General features: G+C 36.3%; 1 protein-coding gene across 1 annotated transcript in view; it reads left to right on the forward strand.

The window, feature by feature from the left end:
- The window catches only part of Su(var)3-3 (lysine-specific histone demethylase Su(var)3-3), a 190838-nt gene that overhangs the window by 77199 nt on the left and 94855 nt on the right, over window positions 1-18784 (forward strand). The gene's annotated exons all lie outside the window — the stretch shown is intronic.

Raw genomic sequence — 18784 nt, forward strand, 5'->3', positions numbered from 1 at the left:
AAATATAGCTGTTGAGTTACATACGTACATCAATATCGGATGAAGCAATCAAATGAAGATTGGGTGAATTTTTCTGAGCCTCTATATGATGATAGAAACTAAATTTTTCAAACTAAATAATTGGTCCAAGTGGTATTGAGATTGTCAAATCTTTTGATGTCTCCGAGATTTGTGTTTTTCTGAGCTACTTTGGAATGAACAAATTAAACTAGGAATTATTGAAGTACCTGAGAATAACTTGCTCTCTTTACTGGGGGTCCTGTCGTCAGACTCTTGGAAAAAATTATTACAAAACAAGAAATAATACAACTAAAATGTATGAATTGTAAATATGTGAAATTATGTTGTAGTAATACTTTTATAGACAAATGTTTTGAAATGTTCAAAGAGCCTATAATGAAGGAAAATCAAAATAGGCCTATTACACACCTTTTTATATGATACATAGGAGATACATATATCAGCTCAAATCAAACGATTCGGAAATAATTTCAATGGCAGAACAGTTTTTAGAACAGAAAACGCACTACATTTAAAACTGACGAAGACAAAATCACAAACCAAAATGTACACACAAGAAATGCCAATTGCAAAATTCCTTACGAACGTGAGAAATTTTATTTTGACGAAACCTCTAGACCTTAAAAAAATAAAGAACATCAAAATTACATTAAAAATAGAGAATTTCATAAGTGAAATGCATGAACGCTTTTGTTAATGGCCACTTAATTAAATGGACCGATGCTTGCATCAACAGAATCATTATCCAGGAAGTGCAAAATAAAAGAAGGTTCATATATATTACTTAATTAAAACATATGCGTAGCCTCTTACTCAGTAAACATGAATAACACTTGATTATCTGTGCGTAAAGAAAAAGCCAACTACGAACGCATAAAAAGAAACTAAAAATAAAACATACCACTTCGAGTAATCACCAGCACAGATACAAAAAAACTACTAGAGACCAAAAAGTTTCTAAACAAAATAAAACAATAATTTTGTATTTTAAAATCTACCACCGCGAAAAACGTCAGGGGGAGAAAACGGACCCTGACCCCTGAAAAAATATTACCCTGTAAATTGTCAAAGCCATTTGACATGCCCAATGAAGTCAGTCCTACAATGTAAACTATTTTACAAATTTTAGCTAAATACCTCAAAAACTGCAAGAGCTATAAAAAAACAACGAAAAGTTTTTGAACTTTGAATACCTTGCCGACAGGTAACGAAGTGTTTGCGGACGTATGTCTATATGAACTTTTAGTCATAAAATAAGCTAAAATGTTACCCTCTTCCATATTTACGTGATATTTAGAAACATCCTGTATAGGTATACATATATGTTCTGTGTTGGTGATCACTCGAAGTGGTATTTTTAACTTTTTAGCTTCTTGTTATTTGTTCAGAAGGCTGTTGGGGGTTTAGCCTCTCGACATATGAGACTGTACATATTTTTCCCATTGTAGACCATGGCATAACTGTTCTCCAAGATCCCTCCCTGATAAAATTCCTTCGGGAAATCGAATGATACATGCCCGTTTCCCCAGACATACATTTGCGCCTTCCACAAGTAACAGAAAAATAAATAATACAATTGACAAAATAAAATTCCGCGCCACCTGCTGATCGGAACCATCACCAAAAAATGCCACAAAACACCTATAAATCCCCGAAAGGCAGGCGTTAATCCTTTTACGCCTGTTTTCTTCTCTTTGGTGAGCCTCAGGTCAGGCCAAACAGGGTTCCGAATAAAATATTGGCCCGGTATAATTGTACGGGCAGTAAATAAATTCGGGCCCTCTTTTGTGGCACAATATAAAAATGACTAAGTGGTTTTGTGGTGGAGAATTTATACAGGCCGGGGTATTTTTCTGCAATTTGGGCATTGTTGACCTGATAAGTTATGGTGGCACGTGTGGTTCCGCGAATTTCGGGGTTGCCTACCGAATTTCGGCGAGAATCCCCGAGAGGGCCCACAAAATTAATAACCGTCCAACACAGGACTTTAAAACTGGCAATAAGTATGTCATTTTTATAGTTCTGCAAGCCATAATTATCAGAAAGGTAAGTACACGATAAATTTCGTTGCGAAGAATATAATGGGAGTATGCATGATAAATATTGAGAAAAACGACTGTCTTCTGGCAGGGTTCAATTTAAGCGAAAATTGTACGCTCTTGGACGGGTTGTAAAAAATATCCATCAGCGTCCAGTCCATATTTCACGTGCGGTATGGTTATTGAATAAACAAAGAGCTGGGCTGTAAGCTGTTATTACCCACGAGAAGTTGCGTAGAGTTTGCTGGGGAAAATGGGACTGTACCCAGGCATGATTTACTGGCCATATGTTTCTTCTGAAATTGCTTAGGAGATAGATAAGATATTATCGAATGTAGATGTGATCGCAAATCGAAGGAATATTCCAAGCGAACAGGTGAATCTATTAATTTTCAGGTGGTATAGATATGCGTTCTGCAATTGACCTTCATCGATACAATAGCAGGTAATTTATTAATAACACAACCATGCACTTAAGGGAAAACCGAATTCGAAGAAAAATTACTAAACTGAACCAACCTGATCTAACCTGAACATTAAAAAAAGTTGTTCACATGCATAAGGACAATGCTGTTGTTGAGTTATTTGAATTTTCAAAAAAAAACAAAAAAATCACATTTAACACAGAACCATCTAAGCAAGAATGCAGAAAATCGTGTTTCATTTCATCATTGTAATCATTAGGATCAAATGATATGAATTCAGAACAATAGAAGACTCATTAATGGAATTGGTAGAAACCACATTACTGATTGTGTTGTATTTTTGGACATCTTCGAGAATTCCATTTTTCGGAGCAAGAGGAAAGGATTCAAGGTTTTTGTACATTTTTGAGGAGGCTTTAATTAGACAAACAAAAAGTAGGGGCTAGATTTTTCATTTTAATAAACATAATAAATTTCTAAAATTTTTGACTCTACAAATCAACAAGTTCATTGGTCTTTTCCTAATTCCTGAACGTTATAATTCTTAAAAAGCCGTTTGTTCATGGATTATTCTTTTCAAAGTTTACAAGGCTAAAGTACTTATTGACATGATAAGCGAGAAGACGTTTTCACGGAAAGGTTGTAAACTTTTAACTATAATATACTCTTTATTTGCGGAGGTTTTGTCCCCGTGAAGAAACGTTTATTGAAACCTTTCCCGATAATGATTTGAAAATATAAACTCGCTAATATTGATTTAAGGAATGGAAGATTCTTCACGGACTTCCACCAGGTTTGTCACGCTATTATACTACTTGAAGATTTAGTAACAAAAACTTAAGATCTCTTATGCCACTTCTAATACTTTGATAAGAAAGATTTTCTATAGCAGTAATTTATATACCTTAGAATTTCGCTACACTTCTTTTATCGGCTATTAAACTCGTAATTGCACGTACAACATAATCTCCTAAAGGCACAAAAACTGGAGAAGTATGCAAATCTGATTAGTCTGCAAATATCAAATTAGCCCTGACAAGCGTGAGTGGCGGTAAAAGTACTTTTACTGCCGCCATTATACTATATGAGAAACCTGCGATAAGGCAATTAATTTTTTAAAGGATGTTAGTTAGTTAAGAAACACTTTCGCATCGGCAATAAGGAAAAGTAAATGCGGAGGGATTGTAAATTAATATATTGTGCAACTAGTGTAGAATGCATAAAGTTATTTATGCACTTATTAAAGCGCAATATTATTTGGCAATTATAGTTGTTACTTGAAGAAATTTTCTAGTTTTAGTGGTGTCTACGTGACCATAATTTCCGCATGAGTACCTCCCCTTGCCCGTCAACAATCCCGCACACGCACACACATGTGTGCGACTGGGGCCACTCCACCTACGCTACGCCCCTGCCTCCGTAGAGGCTCGCACGGCCCCAGATCAGGTCTGCCGGCAGGCCAGGGTCTTTCTCGTCCAATTAATAACGGCCTGGCTGGAATTCAGCAACACGAAAAAGCCATCGGAGCGGGATATTAAAACATCCCCGACTCGCTTTAGATAGCCGTAATGAGCGATCATATTTCAACGAGCCCGTTTTTGGATATTTCTCGCAGAAAATACGTTTTTGGTTTATCGGCTTCGGGAAACAAAGGAACGTCCCGCTTGAAAGGTACACTGATTGATTTTGTTTAATGGATCGCTAAACGTCAATTACCAGTGCAAATATAAAGCAGAATAGACACCTATTAGTAGATAGATTAGTAATACAGCAATCGTGAATACATAATTAGAGAACACTGCTTCTCGGGATATTAATAGTTGTTTGTTCTTGAGAAATTCGCCGAGACGCTCACTTCTTGTTTGTGGAATAGAGAATTGCTTTGATGGATGTATTACTTTATCACTGTCACGCTATTGTCGAAGGTGGAGATACAGCAGATTCTGCACAAGAAAAATCCGAATAATACATAAAGTTTTCAGGGTCTTTAAGTATGCGATCAGAAGATTTCTCTATTTAAATGCAAACATCTGTTTAACAACGTTATTAACTTATATCAGCGTGCCGCTCCGGTTGCAAATTCCCACTGAAATTATTAGCATTATGTATGAAATTGCCGTACAAAAGATTATAAATTTATAATGTTAATACCCTTACATAAACCAAGTTATAATTACGATTGGTACATATTTATCACCTGCGCTAGGCATTTCTATGTCCGTATATAATGCAGGACCGTATGTTATCCTTTATTATGCGCTATCCATTATATCGGTGAATATTTAAATAAGTTGTGTGAGTTTACACGGATAATGGAATATGTTCCTTAGGTCATTAATATTGAGGTACGTGATGTAGAAAAAGCCATTCATTTGCTTTAACTAATGGCCGAATGATCTTAAAGTTATAACATGGTCGCACAAACAGGAAATTCTGCAAAATTTATGGAAAATATTGAGGGAATGATTTATTGATTAAATTAAATGGTGAACAATGGACCCATAAAACTACTTATTTTCCTAAGAAAAGACCCAACAAACATCGCCTATTCGCGCTGATTAGCTCGAGTGCCCACTCAAGATACGTTTTAATCAGTTGGGAACTGCTGAGATGGTTTATTAGTGCCCCTTAATGAGCTTTCACTTCAACACGCGATGCTTTTTGTTCTGGAGACCTGATGAATTATCATCTTTCAAAGGAAATATGAAAATACCATCAGTCGATACAGTTGATGGTAGAAACGACCAACCTGCGATTTTTTGTTCGGTCATTTTGAACGGTTCGTTGAGCCTTGGTTCGGACAATGATTTAGTTCAACATTCGAAGGAAACTGAGAAAGTGAGAATATTCAGCTTTAATTGAATAGAAGTCTGGATAAATGGACTCAAATGCCTAACAATTTAGTGTGCTTAATTCACTTTCTAATGGGTGTATTACCAGCTTCATCCAACAGCTATGAGGAATATTTGGTTTGCGTATTATTGTAGTGCGTTTTTGACCGAATCTTCCTTGAAATTAATTTCCAGGAAGATCTGGTAATGGAAAAATGTCATTTTATTTTTACTGTTCTGAGCTGTAGGAATATCCAGTCCAAAACAACGAATAAAGCGCACTCCTATTCATGGATATATGACGCAATGCTATCAATGCCTCAAAGAACGATCGGCCTAAACATGATTATTGCTTAGGTCAGTGTTTTTCCCCTTTTCTGGCTTAGCGATAAGAGTAGTCTAAAAATCTAGAGTTAGTCTATCGTTTGTCGGGTATATATAACGATCGTTGATAATAAGAAATAAAGGTTTAATTAATTACGCCTACAATTTGATTTTTACTGTCACACCATTAGACGGTCTGGTTAAAAAGGATTTTTCAACATGAGCTTGCTATTATTGATCTACGTTCCGAAAGTTGTAGTATAGCGATGACGACCTCAATCAGGTCTAAATGCATTGCAAAAGTTTAGAGAAACTTTGTTTCTTTTTATACAACCAACCACAGCGCAAGACCAAATTTTTGTAATTACAAATCTATGGTAGATCCACTTATCAAATAATTGAGGTATCTCCAGTGTTGCTTGAAGTTCTCTGCGAGAGGGGTTAATGAAGACAGCAATCACCTTCTTAATTTGTTGAAGGTGGTTCCAACGCCCAGTGGCTATGTAAAATGAGTAAATGATCTATATTGTGGTATTTTGAGTTCCAGAGTATTATATGAATGAAAAGGTAAAAGTTCTTACCATCTTCTGACCTCGCGTCTTAATTTATACCAAATAGGTTTCTTAACAAATCGAGTTCCTTCCTTTCTGATTTTGCTTTAATGTTATTTAAATCTATACCTATCTTACAAAGAATCCGTCTGTAGCAAGCTGAGAAATTGATGAAATTCCTTTTGCACCGAACTCGAAGTTATAGCCTTTCGATACCTACAAAGTGCATCAACATTTCAGTGAATTACATGAACAGACCTAAAGCCGAATTCTACGATAAATGCTATGACTGCAACTTTAGAAGAAACATTTTCGTCTTGATCAGGTTGATTATGACATTATCTTGTATCATTGTACATCAATGTATCATCCTGCATCCACAGGATCCCTTGCGTCGGATCTCGCAAGCGACCAGACGGTCAAATATGAGGTTTGTGATCATTGAATTGGTAATGGTGATGAGATGACTCCGATGCCCATTTTTGAAATTATGATTGCCGGATTTGACAGAAGAGAAATCAACCTCTGATCATCTCCATTTACAAAAATAACCCTGACCGTGATAATCTTGAATAATTACCAAACGGACATGGGGAGCTTCCACTTTGTGAAGGACACTTCTTGCCCACCTGGTACTACTTAAAAAAACTTGATAGATGTAAAATATTCGTCGATATCTCATTTTTCTCGTTAGTATCCTGATGTGTTACATTTAAGATATAAAAATTCAGGTAGCAGTCTGTTATCAGACGTACGACATGTTAATGGCAACACCCGAAAAAACTGGCTCGATACGACCAGGACAGACTGTAAATAATGTAAACGTTTACAATAATTAAATGTATTTTAAGTATCGGTCGATACGGAAAGTGTTGATCGAGATGTTTTACGAGACCGAAGTGTCGAATTAATCGGCTTTTTTGACTACTAAACGACTTTTTATCCATGCGATTGCCCACACATTCCTCAAGTCGACAATATTTGCCTCAAACCAACCATTAAAATAGCTTTGCCACTGAAATCGTGTACATCTTGTGTATTGCTTCCGTGTTGCTGTCGAAGCTTTCAAATTAAGTCCCGGACCTCACATGAGCCCACGACAAATAACTGAAATTGTTTTCTTTTGTGTCAATATTCCCCAGTTGAATTGCCTAGGCGTAAATTGGCTTTGTCGTGTTTTACACAATAGTAAGTAAATCCGTGGAATCGTCTTGAATAGAGGCGTTTGTCGGTTTAGAGGCACAAAAAGAGCGACAGCAAATTGGTATTTGAGGTATTGGTTATGTATAAGTTTGTAGTTTGTGACGAATTCTTCGTAATTAGTGCTGAACACACGAATTTTTGCTTTTGCTTTATAGTGGAATGATAATTGAGTGTACTAAAATCGAAAGAGAAGATGTTTTATGTGCAGAAATTTCCATCTATTATGTTCTATGAAAGCGGAAATAGCTCAACATTCACTTGCAGTTAATTAAAATTTTTAAACTGGTACTCGACAGTAAAAATTCCACTTACGTAAAAGCCACTCTACATAAATGCAATTATTGCTGCTTTGGGTAGAGTGAGGCATGAGGTTGTTTATAATGTTTCCGCCCAAAATGAGTAGAGGCTGAAACAACTCTATTGGTTGTAAGCTCTGTATGTGTCATTGATTTATATACAAGATGTTTGGTAGAGCAATAGAAAGTTTTCAATCAGAGATTGATGCGGTCATTTCGAATCTACATAACCATATTTATCCTTTTACTAAGTCTCGTGGTTTTTGAGATATTGGCCTTCTTAGGTGTGCATACAAAATATTTGAGTTTATACTTAAATTTATTTCATTTAGTATTAAACACTTTCGGCTTTTAAAAATATTTTTTTGAATATTTTTAATATGCATATTGACGAAGCAAAACACAAATTAATTAAAATTATTATAACAAACAGGTAGACAAATTAATTTGCCAATGTTTTGGATCCAATTTATTCTTCCATTTTAAACAAAATATCTAATGCGACGCTAGCTAAAAAAATTCAATCAGTCCTAAAAGCTTCTGTATTCCATACTCTTTTAAACAATATATGACATTATGACAAAATTATATTTTACAAAATTAAAAACAAATATTACTCACAACCAGAAAATAAGCAACATTAAATTTAAATAAGTATTAATCATTTTATCGCTTATAGCGCTAGTTCTGACTTAAACAATACTGCTATTAATTAATTTTATTTTCAATATGATACCCTCCGTTTTTAATGCATTAACTTACCCCCTCTGCTCTGCCCTTCCTACTTCCTTCCCTCCAGCCGATATTTTAAAAACCACAAGACTTTGTATGAGGATAAATATGATTACATAGATTCAAAATGATCCCATCTATCTCCCATTAAAAACTTTCTATCGGTCTACCAAACACCTCGTATATCTATTATTGATTATTGGAAAATTAAACGTGAAACGCTTTCATGTGTTAGTGATGTGCCTGATTAAGATTGTTCAAAGTGCTAATACGCTTCGTAGTCATCGATTTCATCCATTGTTAAATTGTCGTCGTCAACTTGAAGATTTAGTGTTGGAACTACTCTTTACAGACACTGTTACAAATTGAGATCAGAGAGGTCAAGACTCTCTACCAATCCCCATGACATGCTCTACTGGAGAAAACCAATCTACTATGCTATACAAGGGAAAACAGCACTGAAGAGAATGGAAGTGTTTGATATGAGGATGGGTCTTGGTATGCTTCCAGCAGTGGTTAGAGGCGGTAAAAAATGATAATGGGGAAGAGATATCCTGGATTTCAGTAAACGAATCGTTTCCATACCACAACACCTACCATTAGAATATGTCATGCTGAGGTAATGTGGGTCTGTTTTATGACTTTCACTCTTTCTAATGAGGCAATTTAAATGTGACAACGCCGCTTCTCGCCACAACCAAAAAACCAATCCTGAAGCGTTGTTCGAATGATAATTTGAATGTAATTGTTGAGGTTCGACGGTGAATTATCGACGCCTGAGGGGGTTCCGAACCCGTATCCCCCTGCCGTGCGGCCAATCACGTGAGAACATGGTCTGCGTGCCCGAAAATACCTGCGAACTGTCTCTTCATAGCCGTATGAGATTTCTTTGGCCAATTTCGTTTTCAGTGCTTTTCGTCACTAGTTATTTTATAGGCTTTACACATTTAACTTTCGCTCACTCAATAGCCTCATGAACACAATGGGAGGTCTGCCGTGATGAGTACCCGTTTAATATTAATTTAAATATAGTTACTGGTAGTGCCACAAAAGCCAAGATAAGAGCACAAAGGATGAAGATATGAATCGGGCCGCGACTAACCGGAAAGCACCGAGAACCAAATGATTAAAAAGCCATCAGGGAGGCATAATTCGGGATCAATTTCGAGACGGTTCTGGAACCCGCTTGTTGGTGATGCAATTTGCGAAAAGGCGGCTAATTGAATGATTGCTAGGCCAGCTCACGGGTACCGGTTCGCGAAAATGGCGGCCGGTTGTGGGTATAGCGAGTCGATAATTTAGGCGTTCGACGACGAAAATGATATGTTCTGCGACGGGATAACAAACAACTGGCCCCTTGGTCATTTGCCATCACTCGATTCATGTCAGAGCTTGTCTGCTTAAAGTGCAGTGACGAAATCGGAAGCCCTTGCATGTGTTAGCTCAAATTACTCGCCCTAAGAGCTTTTCCCCATCATTATTGGCCATTCTTCATGTCTGGATTACCGTTAATCCTGGTACTAAAAGAAAGCATGTTTAGCTTTTCAGACACTCTGCGGTTCCCTTGAAAAGGAAAAAAATGTATGAAAGTACCACGCATTATAAAACAATTGCCATCCATAAAGAGCTCTCCAAAACACCGAAAAGCTTCCAGCAACAAGGTATGGGCATGGGAGGACGCACCGAATTTATGCACAAACCTCGCGTATATAGTTGGTTAAAAATGCAAATTGCCCCTTGTATATTTCCAAGTCGAGAAGGAGGAACTTGGGGAATCTGTAGAATTCACGTAAAATTAAATGGCAGTTATCACATCTTCAGCCAGCGAAGTACCAATCTTCTTATCACAATAAAGGATTTAATTATATTTCGACCTGCAGAGAACTGAAGATATTAATGTACAATTGAAAAATATGTTCTTCATAGATATTGCTATGCCCTCAATGTCTGCACATTATGCAAAAATTAGGAATAGTTTGCCCTGTTGGTATGTCTCAACCTTTCCTAGTATTACCGAATGCATATATCGCTTAATGACCAAATTCAAGCTTTCGTAACAAATTATTCCGATAATCGAATCTGCAAGTAGTTCTCATTACAGGCACTTAAATATAGCTTTGATGAAGAGATGATTAGAGCGGGCAGGCCTCGTGGGAATGCTGCCTATTCAATGAAGAAAGTCCAGAAGTACAATTTTTCAGTATTTTTTCCGAAATACGACATTCTGTAGTATTTTCGTGGGGTTTTTCCTGTGTTCTTGCAATCGACCGTCCTTGTCTTCTCGAGTATTTGGTGATTTGTATCTTCTCCACTAATTTTTCTCTTGACCATTTAGGTTTTTATACACTACTGAAATTTAATAGAGCACTTACCGGGGTGCTCTCAAGGGGATAAAGTAATCTGGCAGAAATCAGGTGTCTGTAACTAGTAGTTAGACATTTGTAAATACCATTTTGGGGCACCCTGTAGGAGAAGCCATTAACTTGCTTGTAAGTCTGCACGAATCTTTTGGGAATCCTTTCAGAAAGCAATTTCTTCTATAAAAAGCTTCTCATTTGGTTCATTCATTGCCGTTAATTCATGTAATGGATGTGTCTCTCTGGGAGTCTACAACTTTGTATGGTGATCATTTGATTTTATGTAATATTTGATTATCCTTTTCCCATGCATTTCTTCTGCCAGGTATGGAATGGATATCTTTCCGCTAAATTAATAGTTCATGAATTACTAACGCCGAAGAAACGTTGCACTTAGGCTAGTTAATAGGGATCACTCCTATTCCCACGGGTCCTCCGGCCGTTCAACTTAAGATCACGTAACCATATACATAAAACAAATTAACATAAACCAAAATATTATTCTGATCAAGGCCCTGAAGATTCCCTTATCGAACGTCTCGAAAAAAATCAGGATTCTTCGTTGGCACCATAAAATCGTATCTTCGCATGTTGTATTTGAACCAGCCTCAAGTACACAGGAATGTTACAAACATTCTCTGGTTAAATAACCTTAAAGGCACTTACCTTAGTGCCCGTTGGTTATTTATCACACGATGTTTATTAAAATGTGAATGTAGCCCAATCAGTGTGGAATTTCTGTATGAGTTTGTCCTATGCTCGGAAACTTAGCATTATCAATCAAGCTAAATGTAACTTTATATGTTTCAAGAATCTTAAATTCGTCACAATGTGCAAAGGCGAAACTGAAAATCTTCACATAAAGCGTTTTGATTTCAACCTTTTTCGGAGTAGGACAAAGATTTTATTAAACACATCTTGTAGATTTTTGTAGATTGCAAATTCTGTACGCATGCTGTAGTAGAAATGTTTACAAGTTCTAATAATAAATTCTCTAATGTTGATAGTACCTGCAAATATACTGGCAGTATGGCCATTAAAGTTCAATTTTGAATTAATTTTCAATCTTTGTGAAAATGTACCCTTTTCAATGGTGTGCCAATAATGGTAGAGTGATCATTAAAAAAGTTCTCATGGAAGCGTTGAAATATTAGAGGGATGTCTTGGATAAATTCATTTGTTGTCAGGCAGATGTTTGTTGGTAAATAGCAAATGGCTTAATCAACGCCCTACGTTTAGGTTTCACCGCCCACTGCGCGGCTTTTTTAATGATCACTCTGAACACTGAAAGAGGAGTTAAATGAGTAATCGGTGAATTTAAAGAAATACTTTAGAAGCCTCCCAAATTTGCTCAAAGTTGAAGTGCCCAATTAACGAAAAATTCAGAGCTTCAGGAAACATCAGCTAAACAATTACTGCGTTTCCATGAATATTATTTAGAATTTTCGTTTAGAAACATCTCTACGAACAATGCTGATTTTTCTCTATTCATGGTAATATTCATTAATCTTATGTATCTTTTTTTGCTAAAGAGTTTGGTGAAAGTAGTAGCTAGTAGCTGTCCTTGTCTGTTGCGGAATTATGCCATTCTCCAATTCCATTGTCAATAAATAATAATTCCCAACATTCGATCCTGAATCGAATCAAAGCTTAGCTACCAGGCCTGTATCCACATGAATAGTTATTCGACAATCGCTAATAATGGGTGACCTATAAAGTTTTATTCTTAGACACCGTGACTCAGCACCAAATTCTAAACGAGGTAGGTGTGTATTTTTTTAGTAAATTGAATAAATCATATCAAAATTAAATGCACCCATTTCATAATGGATCTTTTCATCGGTCCCAGACCAGCAATGGTAAAGTGTTTATTAAATTTCCATTGTTGCGCTCTTTGATCGTGGAAACAATGCTTAGTAAGGTCTTGGCTCCGTTGTTTGCCAGTCTCAGTATAATTAGGCTTTTCACAACGTCTAATTGATGGAAATGATTCTACAATTTTGTCCGAAGGATTTTCATTGATATTGGATTTGCTGAGACTGAATTGGCGACCTTGGTTCTGAGACCATAGTCACTTTTGGCATCCTGTGGCCATACAAAACAACGAAGATCGCAAAGTGAAAGAAGGCTCGTTTCGAGCATTATTTATGAATATGTTAACTTATAATTCTTATTCGGCCGACCTGCTTTAAACGGTATTTTAAGGTGTCGAACACAGACCCGGGTGCCTAATGGTCAGACGCCTTGTTTCGGACTGCACCCAACAGTGTTGCCACTGTTTCCTTATAGAAACCCATCAATATTCTTCATTAATTTATTCTTTGTCTTGCCGAATATGTTCTGTGCTTCTGGCTCAAATGTACTGGATGACATTAATGCGTAGAGCATTTCGGTTCGTGATCCACGTTAAGTATACGGGAGGTTCCAGAAAAGAGTACCACAATTTGAACAACAATGTAACACCTCAATAACTAGTACACTCCTCCTGCTTAGCCGTAGGCGTTTATTGATTATTCGAAAAAAAGACACGCACATTGGGAACCAGGCAAAAAATTCAGTAGGTACCAATGCGAAAGATCCGAAATAGGATAAACAATTTTAGATGCCATAGGCGGGTAGCGGAACTGCGATAAATCTTTTAATAAATTGAACTAAAAAATTATACCTTATACACAAAAAAATGTACTTGAGAAAGATGTTGCTCTTTACGAGTTCTATCATTGATTCAAGTTATGACACTTATTTCTGTGACACCCTTTACAATACTGAGCTATATATAAATAACGAAGGAATGAATGCAATAGCCAACTTAAAAATTGAAGCGAGATCCTTAAAAATCATTATTTTCCGTATTATGAAATACAGTAGGCTGACAGTAGGTTCCTCCATAGGCTTAATGATGGAACGGATTAAAACAAGCTATTTTTATGATATAGCCCTTAGCTCCATTCTAATCTAGAGAAACTCAGTATGCATTCTGTTCAACCTCCCATTTTTTATAATAGTAATTCTCTTTTTGAACTCGTGATGGAGGTTGTTTTGAACTCAAAACGCTTGTTTAACCTACCCCCTTTACTCATCTTAATTTAATGGTCTTTTTTTCATATTAATTTGAAAAAAGGCCATTGCATTTTCTTGTTCCTGTGCCCATATGTATAAAGACTTGGTTGCATCTAATCTTCAAGGCACTTTCATGTAAACCATCCCTCTTACCTTTTTAATCTCAAAGTTTGATTTATAAACTTTGCTGTTCTCATTTGTCGTTTGCTATTGATACATTTTCTTCATTTTACACAATTTGCTTCTTTCATCTATTCATTTACTCAATTCAGAGGATTCCATTCGATCATAAGGCTCTTTCAGTTCTATCCATTCAGGTCCTGTTTATTCTTGATGTCTTCTGCTCTGAGTGACTAGTTAGGCCTAGATCAATGTGAGCATTCTGTTATCAGCTAATTATTTCTTTTATGGGTTATATTAAAGTTTCGGATGTCGTAATGGTCTTAATAAAATTTTACTTCCCACTGGTCCTAGATTGTAGTCAATATGATATTTTGTAGCTAATCAGATACTCATCAGAATCCTGGACAATTTCTTTGTTCGCCGTTGTTTGCTTCTAATTTTCTTCCAGGATTCCATAGATCTCAACAAAATGGATTCCTGGCAGAATGATGTCAGTTGATTTAGAGCATTTTTGATACCAATAATATAGGAAATTTTGTTGCTTAATAGAATCACTCCAGAGATCGAAGTAGAAGAGTGGTATTGGGCAGAAAGAAACTAGTGAAGAATTTAAAAAAAAGTTCTTATTTTCCAGATTTAAGTCCTTTTTTATAGGTTACGAATGAAGAAATTCTTTGATTCAGCCTCAGTTTGATGCATTGATCACTACATAAATATGATGGATGAAAAGGTGTAAAATCTTCACTAACGAACGTGGCCTTAGATATAGAGTTAACACTTTAATTTTTTATGTCACTCTCTGCAGAAAACGCTTTCTCAATCAGAGTTAGGTTCTTTTAACTACCAACTAATACACTTATTCCATTGAAGTGTGGATGTGGCTTTCAATCTAGTGATATTTTTTACTACTTATGATGGAGCGCTGGTACTCAACTCCATCCTACCAGTTCTTGATATAATCTCCATTCAAAGAGTTCTGCAATTGAAGGAATTACATACTGTAGTTTGTTCCTATATTAGTGTGAGATGAAATTGAAATTTTTCAACATTCGATGTTCCAGAGCAAAAATTTCGGATAAGATATTGGCACTGAATTCCCGTTTAGTGATGAATGAATAATGAAGATTTCTCTCAAGACTGGCAAGTTTAACAGGTGCAAAAACCTAAAGTTGGGTCATCTGTCACCTTGAAATGGCCCCAGGTCTCCTATTAAAAACGGAAGGAGACACACACAAAACTAAAATCTCAATTAGCTCGACCACGGACCTAATTTGTCCATTAAAAGAATAAACGAGGGCTCAGAAATGAACCTCTGTTCATGCAACTTTATATCATCATAAATTGGTGACTCTCTGACAGTGAAATTACGCCATCTATAGGTTTATCGGGGAGTTTTTGCACCTGTCCCGACCAGTTTTTAATTAAATCAATCCGCATTATTGCCAATTAAGACGTTCATTCGCCTGGATAAATTCATGTAGCGATAATTTATTTATTAGGCCCAAATCCTGTTTAGATCTTGGAGTCGTGCGAAGTTGATTTTATTGAAGAAAGAATTCTTGATCGGCTTAGACGAGAGCGTCTCATATCTCTCAAAAGACACATAAACCGTATCTAATAAAAGATACCATCCCAGAGATAATGTCAGGGAATCCGCTGTGGTCGTTTCAAAAAGTAACTTTATAAATAATTCACCTATCTGGTTTAGAAAAATGCATTAGCAGCAGTGGGTATACAAGAGATTCCAGCACATATGTATGATCGAAAAAGGAGCGAGGTCACATGGCTTTTAGCTGTTAGATCGTATTGGTAGATTCCCTGAGCGTTTTAATGTACTGAAGTCGCATTGAATTTGTAAGAGCACGATTTTAAAGATGGGGTATTAAGTTTAAGTGACATTTTCGAGATACTCTCCTACTACAGTCTTATCATCATCACGAGCTCTGGGGCACCGAGTGAACTCCCAAGGAGGACAAAAGTGTAAAATGTCCAATAACACCACGATGATGAGGCGCAATTAGGTTTACGGTCGTAATCAGTGAATCGTGAAATTAAGGAAATCGAGGCAAGTTGGAAAAAATGTACCTGCTAGAAAACAATGGCGACTAAATTTGATTCATTCAACTACGGTCCATCTCGGACTGTGCTTTTACATTTTGTATTGTTTGGGTTCAGTTATAACGTTCGATTCTCAATGATATCGGCTTTTTAAGCTTTCAAATCAGTTCTCCTTTATGAAACGATATTATGTAGTTAAATATTTGTATTTAGAAGCATCTCGTAGACGGCTATAGGCTCCTCGATGATGTTTCAAGGCCATGTAGAGTTGCAGAAATGCTGACAAAAAAAAAGGAAGTCTTGCACCACAGCCCAAGCCTTACAACTATAGGCGACGTTCGAGATCGCCAAGAAATAACCTTTGTTGCTACATCTCATCTCACGAAATTCAACACCCATATGATGGATTTTACAAAGAGTATGTCCGATGAACATGTGAAGGACCTAACGAGGGGGGGAACTTACCTCAAGCATAAAATGTGATTCAATTCATCAAAATATTCTGTTATATTTTCTTGCTTTTTTACGGTTTGAATCTTCCTTCGCGTCAATAGAAAACTGACGGGAGAGAAACTCTTTATCTCGGCAGTAAATTTCATTGAAAGTTGGGTCCGAGGAGCTACATGGGAAGAGAATTTTTTAAAAAGTTTAAATTGTACTTTCTGACCTGTAGAACTTCGAAAAAGTAACTGCCACGACCCTTTATGATCCAAACGGTAATATAATCAAGCTCGAAAAACTCCAAAGTCATTCCACCCGAACAAATTAAATTTTATTTCGACGATCACGCAACTCGACATGTTTATGGTAATTGAACTGGCAGAACGCAACCAGAAAAGTTAATATTGGACTTTATACGGTTGGGAGGACGGCCGTTTTGCCGAATTTATCGCATCTAATGTATGTAAAATGGCTGGAAATGTCTCGCCAAGTCAGTGAAATTAAGATAAAATGCCAAAATATTCATTTATTTCTAAATGATGTTGCCGTAGACTCCTCGATACGGTTCGGGTGTTTTGCATAAACCCACAAATTTGTAGCAGTTTTTACCACTTTTAAGGATATGTCGCATGCAGCCTCATTTTTAGATCTTATTCTTGGAAACTGAAAAACCCAGAGTTCTAGCTCAAATTGGTGAATGGATCTGCCAATTTATAGCACTTTTACCGGAATATTAATATACTTTTCGTGGAAATCGAATAATGTACTTTTCGTGGGAAAAGGCTCTTCCAGATTTATGTGAGAATTATCATCTGGAAAACTTTAATTAACTTAGTTCTGGTTTATGCCCGAAGTCGTGATATTTGTTAAAGTAAAAATTTATATCTGAAAATCCATTCGTTAGAATGAAACAACAGACGTTTCAACGGTCTATCCAAAAGTCCCAATATCGTAAAACCGTGAAAATTTTCCATAAACGGGAATTTAACGTCGATTAAAATTCTCTGGACACCCGATTGTCTTCTTGCACGACCGCTCAAATTTATTGAATTTATTTAAGGTTTTTTAGTCGGAATTCAGAGCACGACCGATAGAGATTTATCGGTTTACGATTGGTTCCATGGGAGCGTATATGGGAGCCTCAGAATCAATGTTTCTGTACGGTTAATGTCTGGTGAGAAAATTTTAGAATTCACTTCTTGTTCAGAGGTTAGTCACAACTTTACAAATGCCTTAATTATTTTCGTAAAGTAATTTTTCTTTTTACTGGTAAAGCCATAATTTGTAAATCAACATAAGTGACCTGAACCATGCAAGTCAGGGCATGTTTCAATTCCTCAAAAATCTAGCTTGAAATCAGTTCAAATTAGGCTTGATTTGGAGACCACTTAAAAAAGAACTTTTTGAAGCAATTTCAAAGTTAGGTCCAACTACCTTCCATTAATTAACAGTGCGATCTATCTCAAGACGAATTTGCTATTAAGATTTTAAATTTTTTATAAGGATACCGGATAACGTCTTACGAGAGGCATCGAGATTTGAGATGAGGCGTTTCGCGATTGATCCTCCGATTTTTCTATGTAGAGTGACTAGAATATACCATTGAAATTCTGTAGCATGATTGTCAGAAATGGTCTATCCACTTATCTTGAAATTGATAGCTGAATCTGTCCCCTAGTCTGATTTTTCTAGGGAAAATCCAGAGAAGCTCATATTTGTCGATCTCATCGCTTTTGATAAGAAACTGATTGAAATGTCATTTGCATGATAATTAGGGCAGCCTGGTGACTATCCCGTTATAGAATTTGAGCCTGGTAACTTTATAAGAACAAATCCAGGGATTAATCGTAATTTTTTTATAATATTATCAATTATCGGTCCCAAGCTTTTTTGTAGAATTCATATGCGAGATAATTTACTCTGATTTTCTGATCATCACACTATAATGTTTCAATGGGATAGTCTGTTTAGTCATAGCAACCTCAATTATCAATTGCCAAATGATTAGGACACATTTCTGACTGTCAATCTGGAACTTCAATGAGGTAGTCTAATTTTTATATCTGGGAGAAAATTGTGAGTTAATAGTGAAGTATTTTAATATTCTATCTATAAAATTGTAGAGATGGAATAGACATAGCATTCCAACTTTCGTGCCTTTCAAACAATTCTTTTGATATTTAAAAGATTTTAAAAAGCCACTCAAATAGTTCTGAGTCTTGGAAACCTACCTGGAATCGACATTTTTAAGTCTCGCTTAATCCGCGCAATTTGGTCAGTTTTGGTCAAACCATGACGAAATTACCCTCGACCATGAACGGAC

Source organism: Euwallacea similis, chromosome 15 (assembly GCF_039881205.1).
Source record: "Euwallacea similis isolate ESF13 chromosome 15, ESF131.1, whole genome shotgun sequence".
In the NCBI taxonomy this organism is placed as follows: domain Eukaryota; kingdom Metazoa; phylum Arthropoda; class Insecta; order Coleoptera; family Curculionidae; genus Euwallacea; species Euwallacea similis.